The sequence below is a fragment of the Tupaia chinensis genome, unplaced genomic scaffold (assembly GCF_000334495.1).
Source record: "Tupaia chinensis unplaced genomic scaffold, TupChi_1.0 Scaffold148441_1, whole genome shotgun sequence".
Classification (NCBI taxonomy): domain Eukaryota; kingdom Metazoa; phylum Chordata; class Mammalia; order Scandentia; family Tupaiidae; genus Tupaia; species Tupaia belangeri.
This window is the reverse complement of record NW_006208290.1, coordinates 383,675-406,856: the sequence shown is the minus strand read 5'-3', so window position 1 is coordinate 406,856 and position 23,182 is coordinate 383,675. Positions and strand designations below refer to the sequence as shown.

The 23,182-nt window shown below is 38.5% G+C and overlaps 2 pseudogenes; both read right to left on the bottom strand.

Moving 5' to 3' along the window:
- LOC102485488 (rab GDP dissociation inhibitor beta pseudogene) overlaps nucleotides 1-9,658 on the bottom strand; it is a 12,538-nt pseudogene extending 2,880 nt beyond the window's left edge.
- An 11,589-nt stretch (nucleotides 9,659-21,247) lies between these two features.
- LOC102483807 (eukaryotic translation initiation factor 4B-like) lies at nucleotides 21,248-23,182 on the bottom strand (annotated as a pseudogene).

Genomic DNA, 23,182 nt, shown 5'->3' with positions numbered 1-23,182 from the left:
TCCCTAAAGTTTTATGTTCAAATCCTAATCCCCAATGTGATAGTATTAGGAGTTGGGGTCTTTAGCAAGTAATTAGGTCATAAGAGTGGAGCCCTCACAAATAGGATTAGTAACATAAGAAGTGACATAAAAGATATTCTCTCTATTTCTGTCTTTTTCTTCATATAAAATATAATACAAGAACACGACTATCTGTAAACCAGAAAGAGGGCCCTAGTACAACCTGACCATAGTGGTACCCTGATTTTGAATATTGCTCAGTCTCAGGACTTTGAGAAGTAAATTTCTGTTGCTTAAGCCACCAAGTCTATGATACTTTGTTACAACATCCTGAACTAAAATTTCTGTTGCTTAAGCCACCTAGTCTATGATACTTTGTTCCAACATCCTGAACTGAGTAAGATAAAGCTACAGAGAAGTATGATCAGCATTTTGTATGAAATTTCCCCTTGAGGCATTAGCTAACATTTAAGCTGTACCAGCTCAGCATGAGAGGCAAAGAAACCAAGCATCAAGCAGCTACTAAAATGCTATAAAGCTATGGGGCCTCCTTGGAGCTCAGCATTGCTGTGCTGCTCAAGTAATGCTGTATGCATATGGAAGATCATGCATTTGCTTCCCTGGTTGACCTATATATACTCATAATCCTGGCTGGCTGGAAGGGTGGGAGGTGAGAAATTGCAGCATGAGTTCCTTCTGAAGGTGCTTGCTTCCTACATCCCCATAACTCATTCTCAAGAAAGAAAAAAATATGATTTTAAAAATACTATGAAGCAGGCTGGCCCCATAGCCTAGTGGCTAAGGGTGCTGGATTCCACATGGAAGACCATGATTTGAAAAGCAGCTACAGCAGATTTAAAAATAGGACATGTGAACATCTATGTGTGGTCCAGATCCTGACAGAATGGAGAAATGAAGGAGAAGTGATTGTAGTGTGACATGCCTCATTGGGGGTACTTTATTTCCCTCACCTGCACATCTCTCTCTCTTTGGGAGACATATGCACCCTCTGGCAATGAAAAGAAATGGTACAAATATCATCGATGTCCAGTATTGAGAAGGCAGAAATATAAATTCAGGAATCTTTAAGGAGGCAGGACACTTGTAAATAACCTAGATATTTAGTTGAGTTCCAGGAAGGGATACACTATATGAGCAAAGGTGAACTGTCAGTGGAATGACTTTATCTGCATCAGGTGATCTACCACAACTTTATTGTTTAGAAAAAAGTTTTATCAGGACCAGCAGATGGCGTAATGGCTGTGTCGCTGGACTCTCACATAGTCAATGTCGGTTCGAGTCCCGGACCCAGTGGCTTAAACTCATGCTGGGTATGTGTGCTTGCCCAAGATCCCGAGAGGAGAATGGAGGAGAAGGAATTGTGGCGTGGTCATTCACCCTGGGGGGTGATTTCTCGCTTTCTGTCTCTGTCTCTCTCTGTCTGTCTGGCGAGCGCACGCTCCCTATAGCGAAAACCTCTCCAAAGAAAAAAGAAAAGAAAAAAGTTTTATCTTCTTCTGAGGAAGATAAAATTATCTGGAGCCACTACAATTTTTCATATACAATGTTTAATATTCAATAAAAAATTATCAGGCATGCTAGCAAGCAAGACCATGTGACCCAAAGCAAGGAAACAAACAATAGAAATAGGTGCTCAGGTGATACAGAACTTGGAGGTATCAACTCTGGCCTTTAAAATAACTGATTAATATGCTCAATAAAATAAAGAGAAATGATGGGAAATTTTACCAGCGATATGTAAATTATAGGTAGAATCCAGTGAAAATTCAAGAATAACTTGAAGAATAACTGAAATTAACAATTCAGTAGATAAATTTAACAAATACTAAACAGCAGAAGAGCAAATTAATGGACAGACTAGTCAGTGGCCAGTAGACAATATCCAGACTAAATCCCAGAGAGAAAAGGATTGGTGTATATGGACATAAGAATGAGAAATATAATTAACATCATGATGATATCTAACATATAATTGAAATCTGAGGAGTAAAAAGAGAGAGAAAGAGGGTAAAAGCTATATTTAGAAGAATACTTGCCAAGAATTATCCATAAACTGAAGGAAAGCATCAAACAATAAGTTTAAAAGGTTAAATAAATCTGAAGCAGCATAATGAATGTGGCAAGTGGGTGATGTCCACGCTCTAATCCATAGAACCTGGGAATATGTTACATTACATGATGAAAGGGAATTAAGGTTGCAGATGGAATTAAAATAATCAGATTACCTTAAAATAAGGAGATTATTCTGGATTATCCATGTGGCCCTTAACTGTGGAAGAAGGTAGCAGTGAGATAGAAAACTACATCTAGGTACATCAAAATAAAATTGATGGATACCAGAGATAAAGAGAAAATTTTAAGAGTAACTAGAAAACATCTTCAAAGGAGTAACAATAAGCTTGACAACTGATTGTTCAGAAATAGTGAAAGAAGACAATGGTATGATATCTTCAAAATGTTTAGAAAAATAAGTGTCAATCTTGGGACCAGCAGTTAGCGTAATGGCTATGTAGCTGGACTCCCACATAGTTGAACGCGGTTCGAGTCCCAGACCCGGTGGCTTAAACTCACGCCGGGCGCGTGTGCATGTGTGCCCAAGATCCCGAGAGGAGAATGGAGGAGAAGGGATTGCGGCATGGCCATCCCCTCTGGGGGGTGATTTTTCGCTTTCTATCTCTCTGTCTCTCTCTGTCTGTCTGGCGAGCACACGTGCCCTATAGCAAAAAATCTCTCACACACACAAAAAAGGTGTCAATCTTGCACAAATTCTTTTAAAATGAAGTGAATCAAAAATGTATTAAGATGAAAATTGAGAAAATTTATCAGATAGATACTACAAGAAATACCAAACCGTTATTTAGGCAAAAGGTAAAATTAAAGCAAGATAACTTGAGAAGGAACTAAGAATACTAGAAAGGGTGAATATGTGTAAATACATAAAATATTGGTTAGTTAAAACAACAATAATACCTTTTAGAGTTTAATATATATGTACAATTAAAATACATATTACAACACAAACGGTGGGAGAGTATAAATGCAGTTGAAGTATTTTAAGGGCCTTACATTGTCTTGGAAGTGGTAAAAGTGGTAAGGCAGGTTTTAATAAGCCAAGAAGGAATGTTGTAATCATGGGTAACAAGATTATTAATAAAAAAGTATCACAGATGAGCTAAGGAGCATTAAAAATGAACTAAAAAAATGGCTTAAAAAAATAGATTGATAAATCTAAAGGAAGGCAGTAAAGGAGAAAAATAAATTAAAAAGGAAAAAAATTAAAAATAATAAAATACTAGTTTAAAGCTCCAATTTCTTAGTAATCACATTAAATATAAATGGACTTAGTACTCCGATTAAAAGACAAAGTGGGATCAACAGATGGCAGAATAGTTATGTTGCGGATTCCAACGTAGTCAACCATGGTTCGAGTCCTAGACCTGGTGACTTAAAACTCATGCCAAGAGTGTGTGCACATCAGATGGCATAATGATTACATTGCTGGACTCCCACATAGTTGCCTAAGATTTCGAGAGTAGAATGGAGGTGAAGGGATTGTGGTATGACCATCCCTTCTGGGGGGTGATTTCTTGCGGTCTGTCTCTCTGGTGAGTGCACATGCCCTGTAGCAAAAACCTCTCCCTCTCAAAAAAAAAAAAGGTAAAAAACACAAAAAATATCAGATTTGTTAAAAACACAAGTTACAGGGACTAGCAGAGGTACAATGATTATGTCCCTGGATTCCCACATGACCCGCCATAGTTCAAGTCCCTAACCTAGTGGGTTGAAACTCATGCCAGGTATGTGTGCATCTGTGCCCCAATTCCGAGAGTAGAATGGAGAAGAAGGGATTGTGGTGTGGCCATTCCCCCTGGAGGGTGCTTTTTCATTTTGTCTCTCTGATCTCTCTGGCAAGCACATGTGCCCTGTAGCAAAAATCTCTCTGAAAACAAAAGACTAAAAAAAATATACAAATCACCACTATGTGCTGCTTATGTAAGTAAGTGTGCATCTGTGCCCCAATTCCGAGAGTAGAATGGAGAAGAAGGGATTGTGGTGTGGCCATTCCCCCTGGAGGGTGCTTTTTCATTTTGTCTCTCTGATCTCTCTGGCAAGCACATGTGCCCTGTAGCAAAAATCTCTCTGAAAACAAAAGACTAAAAAAAATATACAAATCACCACTATGTGCTGCTTATGTAAGTAAGTCATAGAATTTTTTTGAGAGGTTTTTGCTATAGGCCATGTGCGCTCACCATGAAGACAGAAAGAAAGTGAGAAATCACCCCCCAGGGGTATGACCACGCCACAATCCCTTCTCCTCCATTCTCCTCTTGGGATCTTAGGCATGCATGCACACGCTGCTGGCATGAGTTTAAGTCACTGGGTCTGGGACTCGAACCACAGTCGACTATATGGGAGTCCAGTGACATAGCCATTACGCCAACTGCTGGTCCCAAGTCATAGAAAATTTGATAGTAAAAGTACTGAAAGAGATAATATCAGGCGTATAAGAACAAAAAGAAAGCTGTTATATAAATATATATATATGAATATGGCACCAGAATTCATCCAACTCATCTAAAGCAGTGCTTAGAGAAACCTTTAAACTAGAAAAAAAGAAAGTTTAAAAGTCTCTGATGGAGCTAATACTGTGGCCTACTGTTTAAAGTGGCCAGATCCCACATAGCTGACTATGCGATTCCAATCCTGGCCTTGCTGGTTTAAAAAACACACAGGATACTGTGTGTGCATGCTTTAAATCTCAACAGAATGGATAAATGATGGAGAAGGGATTGTGGCATGACCATATGCCACTGGGGGATGCTTTCTTCCTCTATCTGTCTCTCCGCCTTGTCTCTCCTTTGTGAGTACATACGCCTTCTGGCTTATAAACTAAACAAAAAAATCAAAAGGAAACAAAACAAAGAGTCAATGATGTAAACACCCACCTCAAAAAGGTTAAAAAGTAGGAAATCAAACTCTAAAAAAGATGGAGAGAAGTAATAAGAGCAGAAACCAAAGAAATAGTGATAGAAAACAGACAATAGAGAAGATCAATAAAGCTAAAACTTGGTTTTTGAAAGAATTAGTGAACTTGATAAATCATTAGCAATACTAATGGAGAAAAACAGAGAGAAAGCATAAATTATAAGTATCAGTAATGGAAAAGGGACATCAGTGCAGAATCTATAGATACTTAGGTGTATGAGGATATTATAAACAAAAATTTGATTCTTTTTATGAAATACACAAATTATTTTTTTAAAATATAATTTGTAAACACTGATTTCAAGAAGATATACAAAATCTGGCACCAACAGATGGCATAATGATTACATTGCTGGACTCCCACATAGTTGACTGCGGCTCGAGTCCTGGACCAGCAGCTTGAAACTCATGCTGGGCGCATGTGTGTGCATGCCCAAAATCCTGAGAGGAGAATGGAGGAGAAGGGATTGCGGTGGGGCCATCCTTCCTGGGGGGAGATTTCTCACTTTCTGTCTCTCTGTCCCTTTTTGCTTCTTCGGCAAACATATGTGCCTTATAGAAAAAATCTCTCTTAAAAAAAAGATATACACAGCCCAAATAGTCTTATACATAGTAATGAAATTAATTTCATAATTACGTATGCTACAAAGAAAATACTAGACCCTGGTGGTTTCATAGTGAATTCTTCCAAAAAAAAAAAAAACCTGAAAATGACAACAACAAAAAATCCCACCAATCTTACATGAACTTTTGAAAACAACAAACAAACAAACAAACAAAAAAACAGAAAAAGAGGGAGCAAAACATATCTCTACCTTTTTTTTTTTTTTTTACAGAGAGATTTTTGCTATAGGGCACCTGTGCTTGCTGGAGAGACAGAGAGACAGAAAGTAAGAAGTCACCATCCAGGGAGCATGGCCACACCACAGTCTCTTCTTCATTCTTCTCTTGGGATTTTCGGTACATGCACATATGTGCCCAGCATAAGTTTTAAGTCTCTGGATCCCAGACTGAAACCACAGTTAACTATGTGGGAGTCCAGTGACGTAACCATTATGCTGTCGGCTCATCCCTCTCTAGCTGTTTTTATGAAGCTATTATAACCGTGATACTAAAACCTGAGGAAGAATATTATTAGAAATGAAAACCATAGAATGATACTTCTTGTGAATATAAATGCAAAAATCTTACACAAAATATTAGCAAAATGAGTCTAGGTATGTATAAGGAAAACACATCACAACTAAGTTGAATTTATTCTGGGAATAAGGAAATAATTTAACACTTATAAGCAATAATTTAACTCATCACATTGATAGAAAGCAGGATATGATCATCACAACAGAGGCAGAAAAAACTTTTTATCAAACTCAATACCATATGAAAAACTCCTAGAAAACAGGAGATAAAAGGGAAATTTCTTAATTTGATAAAAGGAATTTTTTAAAAAGAATTATTTAATTGTATTTATTCATTCATTTTAATTTGACCAAAGACACACACACACACACACACAGAAAGAGAGAGAGAGAAATTGAGAAAGCAAACCACCAGGTCTGGGACTTGAACTGTGGTCGGCCATGTGGGAGTGTCCAGTGCCTTAACCACCTGTTGGTCTCTTATAAAAGGAATTTTTTTTAAAGTACCATAAATGGCATGTTAATGGTGAAATAGTGAAATCTTTCCTCTGCAGCACACTGGGCATTGGAAACTCAAAGGTGCCAGGTGAATGGCTGAGACAGCAGAGCTCAAAGCCCCACTGATCCTCAGAGTGACCTTGGTGGAGATCCCAGGCTGGAGGAAGGAACCCCTGCCGTGCATGGATCATGGACCTGGAAGTCAAAGTAAAGAAGGGAGTTATCTCTTGAGGACAGCATTCTCTGTTTGGCAACTAGCCCCAAACAGCGACTGTCACTAGTACTCAGTTCCAGCATCTCAAGCCTGGTTGCTCCAGGGTGTGAGCCTCACCTGAGCCACTCTCGGGAGTCACCTGGAGAAGGGAGTGGGTATCATATTGACACTTAAAAAGGACTGTTGATGTCACAATCCAGTGTAACATTATGGGTGAATGGTGTACCTCCAGGGAAGTGCTCATATTTATTTTGCAGTACATTTAAGTTAGCTGTTACTTATCAAGCAAGGAAGAATGTTTTGTTGAGAAAGGGGGAAAAATGAGAAAACTTAATTTTCTTCTTTTGGTTCCCAGTATTGTTATTATTTCATCTTGTGTAAAGACAGTCCACATGACTTGTTTTATGTACACAGTTGAATTTTTGAAAATGTAGACAAAGTGTTAGGTTAGTAAGTTGTTGACCAATAAAAATTTACAATAAGAAAATAGTTTCTTGATCCCTTATAATGAAACTAGTACTCAAAAAAAGAATTGTAATTTCTAAGAGTAGGGTGATTTCAGTCTTTTCTTTTCTCATTTGATTTTTCTCTTTTTAAACCATTATTTTAAGTAAAACTGATATTTTTGGTTAATCTTGCCACTAGGAAATTGTTTTCTGTTGTTTAGACTTTTGTTGGACATCACTCCTTTCATTTTCAAGAACATAAAGGCGACTTAATTTAATACTTGTCTAATAGTCTAGGAATCTCATCCTGACTTATATGTATTGATTTGAAAATTAATTCACGAAAGTCGATAACGCTATGGGGAAGGACGAGATGAATAGGCAAAGTATAGAGGATTTTTAGGTCAATGACACTATTCTGTCTGATAATGTAATGATGGCTGCATGTCATTATACATTTGTCAAAATGATATAATGTACAACATGGAGTATAAACCCCAATATAAGGTGTGGACTTAGGGAATAATTATGTGTGGATATACAATAGTTTTCATCAATTTTAATAAGTGTACCTCTATTTCATGGTATGCTGATAAAACTTTGTACTTTTTGCTCACTTTCTGTGAACCTAAAGTTGGTTTTAAAAAAATAAAGTGTATTGGGGCCACTAGTTAGCATAATGGCTGTGTCACTGGACTCCCATGTAGTCGACTGTGGTTTGAGTCCTGAACCCGGTGGCTTAAACTCATGCTGGGCGCGTGTGCGTGTGTGCCCAAGATCCCGAGAGGAGAATGGAGGAGAAGGGATTGCGGCATGACCATCCCCCCTGGGGGGTGATTTCTCACTTTCTGTCTCTATGTCTCTCTCTGTCTGGTGAGCGCACGCGCCCTATAGCGAAAACCTCTAAAAAAAAAAAAAAAAAGAGATGCTGAAATTGTAACCCCAGTTACCTGTGAATACGACCTTAAATTGAAATTAGGAATTTGCAGATAAAATCAAGTTAAAAGGAGATCACACTGGATTAAAGTAGACTAATCTAATATTTGAAGATAAGAGACAGAGATGGAGATGGAGAGCAGAGAATGCCATGGGAAGATATACACACATAGGGGAGAAGGCTGTGTTTATATTTCATTAAAATTTCTGAAGCAGAAGTTGGAGCAATGCCTCTATAAGCCAAGGAATCCCAAGGATTGCCAGCAACCACCAGAAGCTAGCAGAGACAAGGAAGAACTGCCCCCCACCCCTGATCCAGAACCTTCATGGAGAGCATGGATCTGCTGATACCTTGATTTCTGGACTTTAAACTTTCATAAGTGTGAGAGAATAAATGTACTTTTTTAAAAGTCACCTACTTTGGGTTGTTTTATTAGGGCAGCCATAGGAAACTAACACTATTCACACATTTTAAATAAATGATTTGGAAATCATTTTTAAAACTCAGCTGCATTTCTGACATTATTCTATGTTCATATTGTCTGTGTCACTATTTTATGAATCACTTGCAGAAGGAATAATTTCCAGTTCTTTCAAATAGAGATGCATATTTTTTATTGATATACTCTAAAAGCATAAGAATGTTTATTAAAGCATTGTCAATAATGAAAAAATATTATAAATTAATTATATGTTCACCAATTGGTAGATGCTTGAATAAATTGTGCTAAATTCATAATAGACAATTTTCTTCAACTAAGAAAGAATGATTTTATGATCTCTATTAATAACCAGGAGGGATACTTGTGATGTATTGTTATGTGACATACATACACATACAAACACACATGCACACAATGGATATTGAGAGTGTGGAATAATACACAGTAAGTTATCTAGAGTTTTGAGGTGAAGAAGGAAAAGGTGTATTGGTATGTGAAATTTTCTTTTTGTTAATAAGATCATAGAACATATGTCAGTTTTATAAATCTGGAAGAACATTCAATCACAGATTGAGAAAAGTACACATTTGAGGCCTTTCATTTATTTAATATATCTCTTGAATATATTATCTATTATTGTCACTTATTATAAGTTTTAAACTTATAGTGAACTTCTTACCTAAAACTAGAAAAAATAATATATTACATAAATTCTTATGTTACAAACATTAAAATATATTTAACTTATGAGTTCTCTCACAGAAAAATTTTCATTTGTAATACTTCTTCCTTTAAAAGGGCTAAATCATCATTTGATATGAATTATGAAATTTTATTTATTCAAGAATACTCATTGATGGCAGATAAAGGTTGAGTAAAATTACTTACCAGGATAATAGCATTTATAACAGCATTTGCAGAAACCAAATAAAAGGTTGTTACAAACAGCTTTTTTGAAAGCCTCTTCAGGGTCATTTACTTACTCTTGTTATGTGTTTCCTTTTCAAATTTTTATTTCAGCATGTAATTTTGAAGTGGTTCCTGATTATAGTAAATGACTATTTTTCCACAAAATACATGACATTTTAGCAAAATGAAAGAACCTCTATCACAGTAATTTTCTCCCTGTCAACACATTATTATCATCATGGTCTTCACTCTAATTTATTGTGGGGACTATAACAGTGCCAATATATTCCTAGTCTGTTAAAAACTGGAAAATGACTGAGAACTATCTTAATGTGTATGTTACAAGTGGTTCTGCCATGCTGTCCCTGAGATGTCTGCAGCAGTTTTTACCAGTCATGATCACAGCTTAGTGGATCACAATATTTTCCGTAATATGAATCATGTTAAATAACTAATCAAATGTTCCCTTTGCACCAGAAACTGTAAGTTTTGTACAAGCATACAATAATTTAAAATCAGTAATTATCCACTTAGGTAGCTAATATTACCAACATTTTCAAACAAAGGCTAAGGGTTTAAACCATTTTTTTTCAGGCAGCAAGTGACAGAGCTAGAGCTAGGATTTAGAGTTTGTGACTCCAGGTATCTTCTTTACCTGTTAGCTATACTATTTCCAACAGTATCTGAGGTATATATTAGAATTTAACAATATCTGGTTCATTTCCATTCTATGGGCACTGGAAATCTATAATTCCTAGCTGTCTTGTTTTTGTTTTCAAAAGAATCTATTCAGTTCATTCAGAAAACATTGGCCTTTGTGTTATTAGTCAGGACCATTAAACTGTTTTTGGCCCACGGTCTAAGAACAGAATTGATGTGTTTCATTTCTAGGTTGAGTTTTGTTTCTAAATACAGATTTCACTGTGTTGCAAACTTCCTGCCTCAGTCTCTTGAGTAACCAGAACTACAGTTATACTGCCATGACACTGGGCTCTTTTTTAGACAGGGCCTCCCTGTTGTCCACAATAGCCTGGAACTTGCAATCCTCCTGCCTTAGCGTCACAAGTCTCTGGGATTACAGGTACACACCACTGCACCTGGCCTTGTTTGAAACATTTCATTGCTAATGTGCGACTTTCTTGACACCTCTGTTTTCTAGTTGAAATAACTGAGGAGGTCTGATGTTGAGATGCTAGAACTTTAAGTTTGAAGAAGTCTGATTACTTCGTCATCAAATAGTGGACAGATACCCTGGAGAATTGTCTGAATACATAGTGCAATTTATATGAATCAGAAACATAATTTTCTGTTGTTAACCATTGAGACTGTTGGACTGTTACTATAGCCTAGCTTAACCTATCCTGATTAATTTAGAAACTGGTGCCATATATGGAGTATTGCCATAACAAAAGTCTGAAGTGTGAGATTGGCTAAGTGGTTTTGTGGCAGAATTTTGCAGGGGCCAAAATCTTGTAAAACTGACACTTGCAATAGACTCAATACATGTAATTAAGAAACTTGTAATTCTATGAGATTAGAAAAAGATGTTAATAGGATATTCTAGGGGAAGGACCAGGAAAACTGAGTGTTGATACTTTTAATAGTAGGTATAGTAGTGTCTGTTGATTGCTGATAGCTTTGACTAGCAAGATAGCACAAGAAAAAGATGAGCTCAAAAAGCATTAGCTGGTTTAGGGACCAGCAGTTAGCATAATGGCTATGTCGCTGGACTCCCACGTAGTCGACCGCTGTTTGAGTCCCGGACCTGGTGGCTTAAACTCATGTGCGTGCGTGCGTGCCCAAGATCCCAAGAGGAGAATGGAGAAGAAGGGATTGCAGCATGGCCATCCCCCCCGGGGGGTGATTTCTTCCTTTCTATCTCTCTGTCTCTCTCTGTCTGTCTGGCGAGTGCACGTGCCCTATAGCAAAAACCTCTCCAAAAAGAAAGAAAGAAAGAAAGAAAGCATTAGCTGGTTTGTATACCAAAATACAGGAGAATGAAAAGTACAGAAATTTTTTACCTTTTCTAGTTGGAAAACCCAAGTGGATTTCAACCCCAAACTGTAAAAAGATAAGATTGAGAGAGCATTTGAGGGTCAAATGCCCATTAAAACACCTTGATTTATTAAAAGATATCAGATATAAATTAGATTAACAACATTATATCCCCAAACATTTTAATTAAATAACATTGCTCAGGGCATCTTATGTTCTTCCCATGAAAGACGGTTTTAAATTAATCTACAGTCAAGATACAGAGAGATTCAGGGACAGCAAAACAAAACAAAACAACCACAAGAAGCAAACAAATAAAAACTGCCAGAAAAGAGGTTACCAATCTAATAATTGCTTTGCCTGCCAAAGGACTCGGGGTGTGGTTATGGTGCACAGAACTGATTGAAATCAGGGGTACCAAGTTTTTGATATAATCAGACTGTTAAACTATGAGTCTAAATGAAAAAGGCCTGTGAACAAAGACTTAAATCAATCCTTGTTCTGTCCAAGATGAAAACAATACAGGCCACAGACAAGTCAGTGATGTGGAAGTAAAGGCAACTGGATCTCACATGGCAGACACAATTTGAGTCCTGGACCCGCACCAAGCGCATGTGTATGTGTGCCCAACATCCCATAAGAAGAAATGAAAGAGAAGGGATTTTAGCATGACCATTCCCCATGAATGGTGCTTCCTCACTTTCTCTGTCTCACTCTTTCTTTGTCTGTCTTCTGTGAGAGCACTTCCCTTACAGCAAAATTTAAAAAAAAAAAAGAAAAGAAAAGAAAAACAATTGAACTTAATTTAGGCCATAATATTTAAAAAACAATTCTTAGGCTATCACAAATCTATAGGCAAGAAGCAGGCTAGTTAAGAAGGATGCATAACCCTCATGGGGACATACTCCATAATTCTCACTTTAGATATAGCTGAGGAAGTTAATGGAAAAGGAAGAACCATCCAGAAGGTAAAGGATGGAGCCATAGACAGCAACAAATAAGAGAACTGATATGAAAAAGAATCAAGACCTACTAAAGGAACATCTCCAACATCTTGGGTGAGAGAATTCACAATGTCTACTGTAATTTGCCTTTGCAAACGACAGTGTTTACTATGGTTATTCCATTCTTGTTCTATCATTGCATATTGGGTGGGTGACAGACAGATGATTTGTCATTTTAGTTCGTGGTTTCCATACCACCAGGAGCTACAATTTGACTTGATAGAGTAAATAGGAAAAATAATCAAGGCCTACTAAAGGAACATCTCCAACATCTTGGTTAAGATACACTCACAATGTCCGCTGTAATTTGCCTCTGCAAGTGACAGTGTTTAATTGTGGTTATTCCATACTTGTTCCACCATTGTATATTGGGTGGGTGAAAGAGAGATGACTTGTCATAGTCTCAGCACCACCAGGAGCCACAACTCGACCTGATAGAGTCCTGCAAATCACCTGGAAATTCCGTACTTTTTCATCCTTAATAGTTTATTTCTTCTTCGAGAGGTAGAGAGAGAGAGAGATAAAAAGAGAGGCACCTCCAATAGAGCAACAATAGACCTATGAATAGCGTAGCCAGGATAGTAAGGATGAAGTCTATACAAGGGCTATTCACCAAGATCAGCTAATATCTTGGTGTTAATTTGATTACTTCATATCCTTCTACCATGGAGAGTGCAGTGATTCCTCTTTAACAAAATTAGCACCTTCTCCAGGATTGGGCTTAGTTTGATTTCATTCTCCTTAGTATTTCTGCTGGCATTATGATTTGAAACATACAAAATACCTAATTTGTGACAGGGGATCCTTCCTAACATTGTCTTGGAGGGACGGACTCATTATATGTGGAAGGAGATGTGGCAATGAGTACATGATCCACGGGATTCCCTAGTCCTGTATTATAGCATATAATCTCTTATAGCATCAGATGATTCAACACATCAATTGCTGTCCTGGTAATGGCTCAAGGAAGACACTGGATAGAGGACAACACCTTGAAGATTCTAAATATTATCCTCCAGGATAAGATATCTGTACTGTTTTAGTCTGTTTTTCTGTTGCTAATAACTTAATACTACACTGGGTAATTGATAAAGAATAGAGGTTCATTTAGCTCACAGATTTGGAGGTTTACTCAGGGCAAGGGGTCATGTCTGGTGAGGGTATTCTTGTTGATGAGAATTCCCTGCAGAATCCCAAGGCAGTACAAGGTATCACATGGTGAGAAAGAGCAAGCATGTGTGTCCGTGTGTCTGCTCTTATAAATCTACCAGGAGTCAATTGTGGGGGTACCTCCCTGATGACGTCATCCAACCCCAATCACCTCCCAAAGGCCCCACCTTTCAACAATATAACTAGATTAATTCTCTACCCTCTCAACACTATTACAATGGCTCACCAACTTTGAACACACAATTTCTGGATGAGACTTTCAAACTATAGCATTTACTCATACTAAAAACTGGTGTCAGTGTTGTGTTCCTAATAATTAGATTACATAGCTTAGATAGGCCCAGAAATCAATCCAGTAACCACTTAAACAATTTGTACATATTGTTTCTATATACTCAGGCTCTGCTAAATTCAAGGTTCTGCTTTTCAAGGGGGGAATGTTTCCATGAGGGAATATTTTAAATGTTCTACCAGATCTGAAGCTACAATTACCTGCTGGTCACTTTAGGCTCCTTGTTCTGGTGGACCAGTAGGCAAAGAAAGGGATTATTCTTTTTAGTTTGTTTTTTCTTTTTTTAGGTTTTTGCCATAGAATGTGTGGCAAAAGCTCACTAGAGAGATAGAGAGACAATAAGAGGGAAAGTGAGAAATCATTCCTCAGTGGGGATAGCCACACTGCAGTCTCTTCTCCTCCATTCTCCTCCTGGGATTTTGGGCACCCATGCACACATGTCCAGCATGATTTTCTAGCTGTCAGATCTGGGACTCAAGTAGTGGTCAGACATGAGGGAGTCTAGCACCTTAAACTCTATGCCACCTGCTGGCACTGAAAGGGGTTATTCTACTAGTTGAGGTAATTATCTTTGAGTATCATGAAGAGTTATAGGGTAGATGCTATATAATAAGGTCATGGACTGTGACAAGTATGAAGAAAAGTTTTTGTGTTGACTTATAAGGAAAATAATAATTTTTATGTAACCATTGAAGTGAAGAAATGATTTATAATTAAATATTTAATAATCTCCCACTGTATAACTCCCACTGTATAACTATGTATCATTTCCACACCACATTCCATCTTTAGCCAGTGATATATACCTGGTAGATATTTTTCAACAGTATTTGTCAGAACAAAATATGTTAAATTACAATATCTGTGGCACAAGAGTTCATTCATATTTCATATGAAAACGTGAACATTCTCTACTTATCATTATATATATACAAAACACTCTGTCATTACCCTTGCCAAAATAAATATATATTCAGTTATTTTCAGTTCGAGTTCTAAGTCCAAGGAATGAATGCATTATAGTGAGAGTTAATGAGTGAAATTGACAGACTGCTTAAATTTATCCTTTGAGTTCTTTACCATAAGTTTAGCCAAACCCTCATAATTTTAATAGCATTATAGGTTGTAAATATATATTTCATTGCACACTATTGCCAGTGTTCTTTATGAAGTCATTATTTTGTGCCTGCTCTAGTTATAGGGCTAGCCCTGCATATGAGGCTTAACACAAAGTTGTCAAGATAGAAAAATGATGATTTAAGGTGTCTGGAGTAACATTGCTACCTGTTAATACAGTCAGGCCTTGGTGACCCACTTAGACCTCAGAAAACCAAGAGAACCCTAGAATGTAAACAGAACTAGATAGAATAATGAGAGTTAATCTTCACTAATAATAGCAACAATTTTAAGGTTATTATATATCTATAAGTTGTCTCTAATTTGGAAATTATTTTGACATTAAAACTTTTTCTTGGTACCCATATTAATGGATATTATTATATATTAGTGATGTGCCTATGTTATGTTAATATTTTAGGTTGCATATATGTTTTATATGAATTGCCCACATTCAAACCTCACAGCAAACCTGTGATACAAAATTAAGAATGATTTTTATATGATGTGAGTATTGCCTGGCTCAAATAAATGATCTTAAAACATATACTAAGCACCTGGACTGACTGATAAATATGTATTGCCATAAAATTAAGCACTTGTCAATGGTGGCTTTGAAAGATTTTTTAAGTTCCCACAGAAAATAAATGCTATAAATGATTCAAATTTTTTTTTTGATAAAATGAATTTAGCTATACAGACAGAGACAGAGAAAGTGAGAAATCATCCCTGGGGCAGGATAGCCATGCTGTAATCCCCTCTCTTCCATTGTCCTCTTGGGATTTTTGGCCATGTATGCACATGTGCTCAGCGTGGTTTTCAAGTCACTGGGTCTGGAACTCCAAGTTAGCCATGTGGGATCTAGCCACTTTAACCCCCACACCACTGGCCAACCCACACAGCTTTTTGGAGGACCAGGTCTTGCTATGTTTCCCAGGCCAGCCCTGAGCTTGCTAGCTTCTTGTCTCAGCCTCCCAAGTTTTTTGGATTATAGACCTATGCCATCACACTTGACATTTAAGTTGGACTGAGAATTGAACCCAGCCTTCCATTTGGCACAGTCTCTTAGCAGTGCACACTACCTTTTTTGGGCCTGCATTTTTTTCTTATTTTTCTCATTACCCTAACCCTAACTCTAACCCTAACCTTAACCTGTATTTCTTAATATTACTAAAACTCGGTTTTATTATTATATTTTCATGAATGTAAATTTGGGGGTGGTAAATTTGGTGGATTTCTGGAAGATGAAAGACTTGCAAGTGTTTTAGAAAAAACACATTCTTTCTCTACTTATATTTTTACAGAAAAAGCAATATTTCCTACCTTAAACACTGAAATTTTATAGTGATTTATGATGCAACATATAACAATCTCCTACTCCATGACCATTTATGCACATCTCACTTGAAACCCTTGGTATCTACTTCATTCAAAAATGTTTGTATGGAGAACCAGCACTTAGCGTAATGGCTATGTCGCTGGACTCCCACGTAGTCGACCGCGGTTCACGTCCCGGACCCGGTGGCTTCAAACTCACGCCGGGCGCGTGTGCGTGCGTGCCCAAGATCCCAAGAGGAGAATGGAGAAGAAGGGATTGCAGCGTGACCATCCCCCCTGGGGGGTGATTTCTCGCTTTCTGTCTCTATGTCTCTCTCTGTCTGTCTGGCTAGCGTATGCGCCCTATAGCAAAAAACCTCTCAAAAAAAAAAAGTTTGTATGTGCAAACATTCTACTGCAGGAACCAGCAGGCAGCATAATGGTTACACCACTGGACTCACACGTAGTTGACTGCTGTTCAAGTCCTGGACCCGGAGGTGTGATACCCGGAGGTATCATACCAGATACATGTGCGCACATGCCCCAAATCCTGAAAGAATGGAGGAAAAGCGATTGCAGCATGGTAAGGCCTCTTAGGGGTGATTTCTCACTTTCTGTCTCTCTGTTTCTCTGGGATGTGCACATGCCGTATAGCAAAAATCTCTCTTAAAAAAAAAAGTTCCACTGTAATGCCAGGTATGGGTAGCTGATTTGTTTTTATATAAATATTAGAAAATATTTTCTCCATGATTATGCAACTAATTTACTTTCCAGAACACTATATTAACATCCATACCAAGATATATAAGTTGATAGAAATATATGTAGGTATATAGATATACCTCTGGAAATCCTAAGCAGTGACTTGTGGTAAGAGTTAATAGTTGCTAACTGAAATCTTGATTTTTTTTTTCAATGTGAGATTAAAATTATCCAAGCAATATTTTATCTGTTCATTTTATTCCATTGTGTGAAGCACTTGGCATTTAGGTTGGAATGAGGATTGAACAGAAAGACAGAGAGAGGGAAAGTGAGAAATCACTCCTTAGGGGAGATGACCATGCCACAATCCCTTCTCCATTATCCTCTCAGGATTTGGGGCATGCACACACATGTGCCAGGCATGATTTTCAGACTGCTGGGTCCAGGTATTGAACTGCAGTCAGCCATGAGGGAGTCCAACATCTTAATTACCATACCAACTGTTGGTTCCCCAACAGCATTTTTTGAAAAGACTCTTTTCTCTGTTGCATTGTATTTGCTCCTTCGTAAAAGATCAGTTGACTAGATTTATGTGGATCTATTTCTGGGGTCTCTATTCTGTTCCATTAATCTGTTTGTTTATTCTTTCCTATAACAGTATCTTAACTACTACAACTTTATAGTGAGCCTTGAAGTTGGTTAGTGTCAGTCCTTCAGCTTTATTCTTCTCTTTTAATATTATGTTAGCTATTCTGGATCTTTTGCCTCTCCATATAAATGTTAGAATTAGTTTGTTAATATTCTGGTAAGGATCATATATATTTTTTCCTTAAATATTTGGTAGAATTAACCTGCAAATCCACTTTGCCCTAGTGATTTCTGCTTTGGAAAGTTATTCATTATTGATTCAATTTCTTCAATAAGGTACAGGTGCTTTCAGATTGACATCTTGTGTGAATTTTTGCAAATTGTGTCTTTTTAAAATTTTAAATTTATTTTACATTCATTCACTGTACATCACTACAACATACAAAAATGAGTTTTACCATTCAGAATACACTGTATATTGGCTCAATCAAGAATATACCATAAATGTTATTGATGTCATTGTCAACAGATAATTTTCCATTTCTTGCTTCTTATGTATTTTGCTTTTTTCTTCCCTTTTTTCCCCTTGATTCCCTCCCTCTAACCATCTGCCATTTTCTACCCTCCTCCCACACTGTCTCTGGTATCTATAGTTGCTTTCCATACTTTTTTAAAAAGAGATTTTGCTTTAGAGTACATGCACTTGCCAGAGAGATAGAGAGAGAAAGAGAGACAGGAAGCAAAAAATCAGCCCCCAGGGGGATGGCCACTCTGCAATCCCTTCTCCTCTATTCTCTTCTCGGGATTTTGGGCATGTGTGCACACATGCCTGGTGTTAATTTTAAGCCACTGGGTCTAAGACTCAAACTGCGTTTGACTATGTGGGAGTCCAGTGATGTAACCATTATGCCATCTTCTGGTCCCCCGTGCCTTTTTTTTTTCACATTTTATCGATTCATAGTATTTCTTAATTAATCTAAATACTTTCAATAGCAAGTACAGCTGATATATACATATCTGTGAATGCATGTCTGACTTTACGCACAAAACTCAGTGAGTAGAATGAATATAACAAAATTTTGTGAAAACAACTTCTTATTTTTGAAGCTTAAACATGACTGTAGGGCCAGCAGGTGACATGGAGGGTAAAGCAGCTGAATTTCACATGGCTGACTAAGCGGTTCAAGTGCTGAACCCTGTGACTGAACTAGGTGTGTGTGCATTAGTGCCCAAATCCTATGAAAACAATGGAGAAGAAGGGATTGTGACATGCCCATCTCTCTGGGGACTGATTTCTCACTTTCTCTCTATTTCTGTCTCTCTCCAGTGACCACATGTGCTCTAAAGCAAAAGACAAAAGAAAAAAAAATAATAGTAACTGTAAATTAAAAACATGTAGTGTCTGCCAGGGCCACAGGGGAGGTACAGGTAGAAAGAAGACAAAGCAGGGTTGGGGGATTGACATTTTTTTTTTTTGAACTTTAAAGATTAGATTTATTTGGAGAAAACAAAAACCTACAACTAAAAGGATGGGATTTTACATGTCAAGACATCTCCCAGGTATTAAGTCTACAGATTACAAATCATTTTCATAGAAGATATTTTTGTACAAATTTTACATGTATTCAGGAGTGGGATATAAATCTCCATTTTCATTTTAATGGGGGTGGGAGGAAGGCAGGGGAGTGGGGAGAAACATTTTTTGGATACAACTATTTGTAAGGAGAGTAGACACAAAGAGGACACACTCTACCTTTCCATTATCTACAACAAATGTTTTTTAAAAATAAAAATATCAACCTTGGGTATCTCTCTCTAAAAGCCCACTTCCTAGCTACTAGCCAACCCATGCCAATTATTTATGATTAATATTCTTGGTATATTTTTTGTCCACTGGGTAAATGATTCATCATGCCCACTGCTGCAGCACACAGAATCCAACACCCTGTGTGACTGGACAGGGTCTAACCGAGGACTGCAGGGAGAAGGGCTTACAGACAAGAGACTGAAGTGTCATCTCTGCAGGTACTGACGTTGCCCATGATGGAGGAAGATACCAACTATCAAGCTGATATATAGAAAGATGCACATAAAAGCTAGCAAGGTAAGCTACTGTATCTCAAGGGAAACCAGGACTTTTAAATAGTTGTCTCTTTTTAAATAGTTATCATTTATTCTCTAAAGGGAAGATTTAAAAAACAAAACCACGCATCAGTATAGACCACATTATAAACTCAAGCATTGGTGTGGGATTCAGTGGAGAGAAGAAAACTTGTAAAAATACAAAACAAAAACCCCAATCAAGGTTGCAAGGCTCCCATTTCACTGTCCCTATTTATGAACCCTTATTTACCACCTAAGACCATCAATTCTAGAGTATTCTGATGTGTAAACGGGTCAAAGCAGAAGGAGCAGGCATGGATGGAGGGAAGGCATCAAAACACATTAAGGACCAGATTTGCTTGAGAAAAGCAGTGATTCCTCATCCCAGGGCTCCGAGAGGCTGAGAGATAAAATGCTTAAGAGATCAAGTATATGATTTAAATAGAGAATGCTTTTTGGGAGGTAAGAGTGGCACGACAAATAATACAATGAGAAAAGGAGAATTTTAAAGTGTCACGGTCTGGACAGAATGTGGATATGTTTGAACTTTCATAAAGGACAGTGTTTAGAAAGGGCAAAACGAGGACACATAAAAGACTGGGAATTCCCGTGAGCCCTAAACACTTCCTGTTCCTGGAAACCACTCATGTGTTTATGGGAGGTCACACTGTTTCCCTGTTACATGCTGCAAAGAATTCATCACCTCCCAAAAGCTCCTTTTCAAACCTCGATTTCTCCATTTATTTTGGTCCCCAAGCAGTCCTATTCTTCAGTGGCCCATAGACTCACTCTCGACTACCCCCTTGGGGGGTAATAAAAGAAGGAATTCCCCCTAGGCTGGCCCCAGTAACTCAGAAGTGAATAAGAAGAGGGGTTGGCAGCCACTTGGAGATTAAAACAAACTTGAGACTAAATCTACCTGTCCAAGGATGGGAATTTATTCAGGTAATGTTTGAGAATTCATATATGCCACAATAGGATAAGAAGAATTAAAAGGTAGGAATCTCACACTTTCTTACACCTCCCCAACTAGATTCCAGTCATATCAATACCATTTCTGCTAAGCGGAGGCCCCTAGGCACTAAACACACAGGCAACTGCATGGTGTCATAAAACACCACAACTTTTCCATTAGAAAGCTGTAGTCTCTTTCTCTCTGGCTACATTGGCGATTCTCCAGTTACCTCAATACTTTAAAGGCTGCAACAGCATGCAACAGAATTTCATTTCATTAAAAAAAAAAAAGTTAAGAAAGGTCTCTAGGAGATGTTGAGTTTTATTTTGTCTTGTCTGTCTGTATGGAGGTTTGATTTGTTCTTGAGTGCTCCAGGGTGAAGAGAGACAAAGAGAAAGCACAGGACTAAGAGGTCTATTCAGTGTAATCTTCGTTTTCATCTTCACCATCAATGGACAGAGCAGCATACTTGCTTGCAGAACTGAACTTGGAGGCTGGATTTTCTTCAGCTTTCTTTGGCTCAGGTTAACTCCTAGTGGTCTTTGTTCCCTCCATCTCCTGGACCACAGCTGGAGTTCCCGGTTTGGCCTTTGGGGACACTCATCCCATCTACTTTATTTTCATCTCTCCTGGCTTGTCCTTCCTCAGAGGGTTGAGCTGAAGCTACTTTTCCTCCACCACTGGTAGGAGATTGCTGTTCTGTGTCTGAGCTCTGAGATATGGTGGTTGGGTTAGGACTTCACTTCACTGAAGCATTCTCCTTTGGTGGAGGGGCTGGCATTACCTTTAAAGGCTGGTCAGGTTTGGGAGGCTTAGAAGTTAGAGAGTTACAGTCTTCTTTCTTACTGAGTGTTTCATTTTCTAGAGACTTCTCATTCTTTCTCCTTTGTGCATTTCTGCTAGATGTGGATGAGGTCCCAGTCTGTGATGACTCACTTCCTGTCCTCGACCTTTCCCATTCCTGAGTTTCTTCACTTTGCCAACTTGAATGTCTCCTCGGAGGCCGTCATTCTAGTTTGGGCTCATCCAACTGCCGCTGCAATTTCTCCTGTTCCTTTTGTAGCCTTTCTATACTTCTCTTTCTCTAGCAGTTGTTCCAACAGGCTTTGGCCCTCCAAAGATAGAAGCTGCTCGACTGGACTGGGAGGTGCTAGCAGAGGAATCATCTTCCTTAGGAGTACTCCAAGGCTTTAGATTCAGTTTGGGACTTTGGGGAGGACCTCTGTCATCTCACCTATAATCACCTCGAGAGTAACCATCTCTGGAGCTCCATGACCGATCGTCCCGCCTGTCATATCGGTCTTCATAGCGGCCCCTACCTCCTCTGTAGTCATCATCCCTATGGTACCCACTACCAAATGCTCTTCTCCACTGCCTATCCTGGAATCGTAGCCTCTATCATAGTCTCTGCTGCCTCAGTCATCATAGTGATCCTGACCCCCATACTGATCCATGTCTCGATGGGGGCCATCCCGATACCCGTCCCGATACCCATCCCGATACCGGTCTGAATCGTAATGATCTCGATACTTGTCTCCAAAGCTATCATCACCTCTTCTAGGTGAGTAGTCATCAAAGCTGTCTCTGGCAGGACGGCCCGCCAGTCTGTATCTGTTTTATCAGAATCCCGATTTCTATCTCTGCCTAAGGAACGGTAATCCCTGTCTTTGTCCTGTGCTTGATCAGCATCATCCACTCGAATTCTCCTGTTACCTAGAGACTCTTCATCGAGACTTAGCTTAAAAAACTCACACCGGGCGCGTGTGCGTGCGTGCCCAAGATCCCGAGAGGAGAATGGAGGAGAAGGGATTGCGGCGTGACCATCCCCCCTGGGGAGTGATTTCTCGCTTTCTGTCTCTATGTCTCTCTCTGTCTGTCTGGCGAGCGCACGCGCCCTACAGTGAAAATCTCTCAAAAAAAAAATTCAGCATAACCAAAGCCTTTCAACTTCTCTGGATTGCTGGGTTCACGTGGTAATCACACTTCACTGATATTTAATCCTCTAAAGAATTCCTTAATGGAGTCCTCTGTCACATCATAGGGCAGGTTCCCTAGAAAAGCAGTGTAGGGTGGCTATTTGGGAAGATGACTCCGGTCAATATTGGGTTCCCGAGCAGCCAGTGGAGCAGTGGAAAAGATAGAATGGTCAATTGGAGGTGCCCTATACACATCCTCATTGTTAGTGTGCCAAGTGGTTGAAACATCTCCCAGGTCATCTGTTTCATCAGCCCAGCTGACTGGTTTGGGGACATAGGTGCTTCCTCCACCAGTCCCTCCATCCTCAGTCAGAAAGTCTGTAGGGGGATAGTCTTCCCCTTCTTCTTTTTCTTTTTTGCTGAGGCCACCAT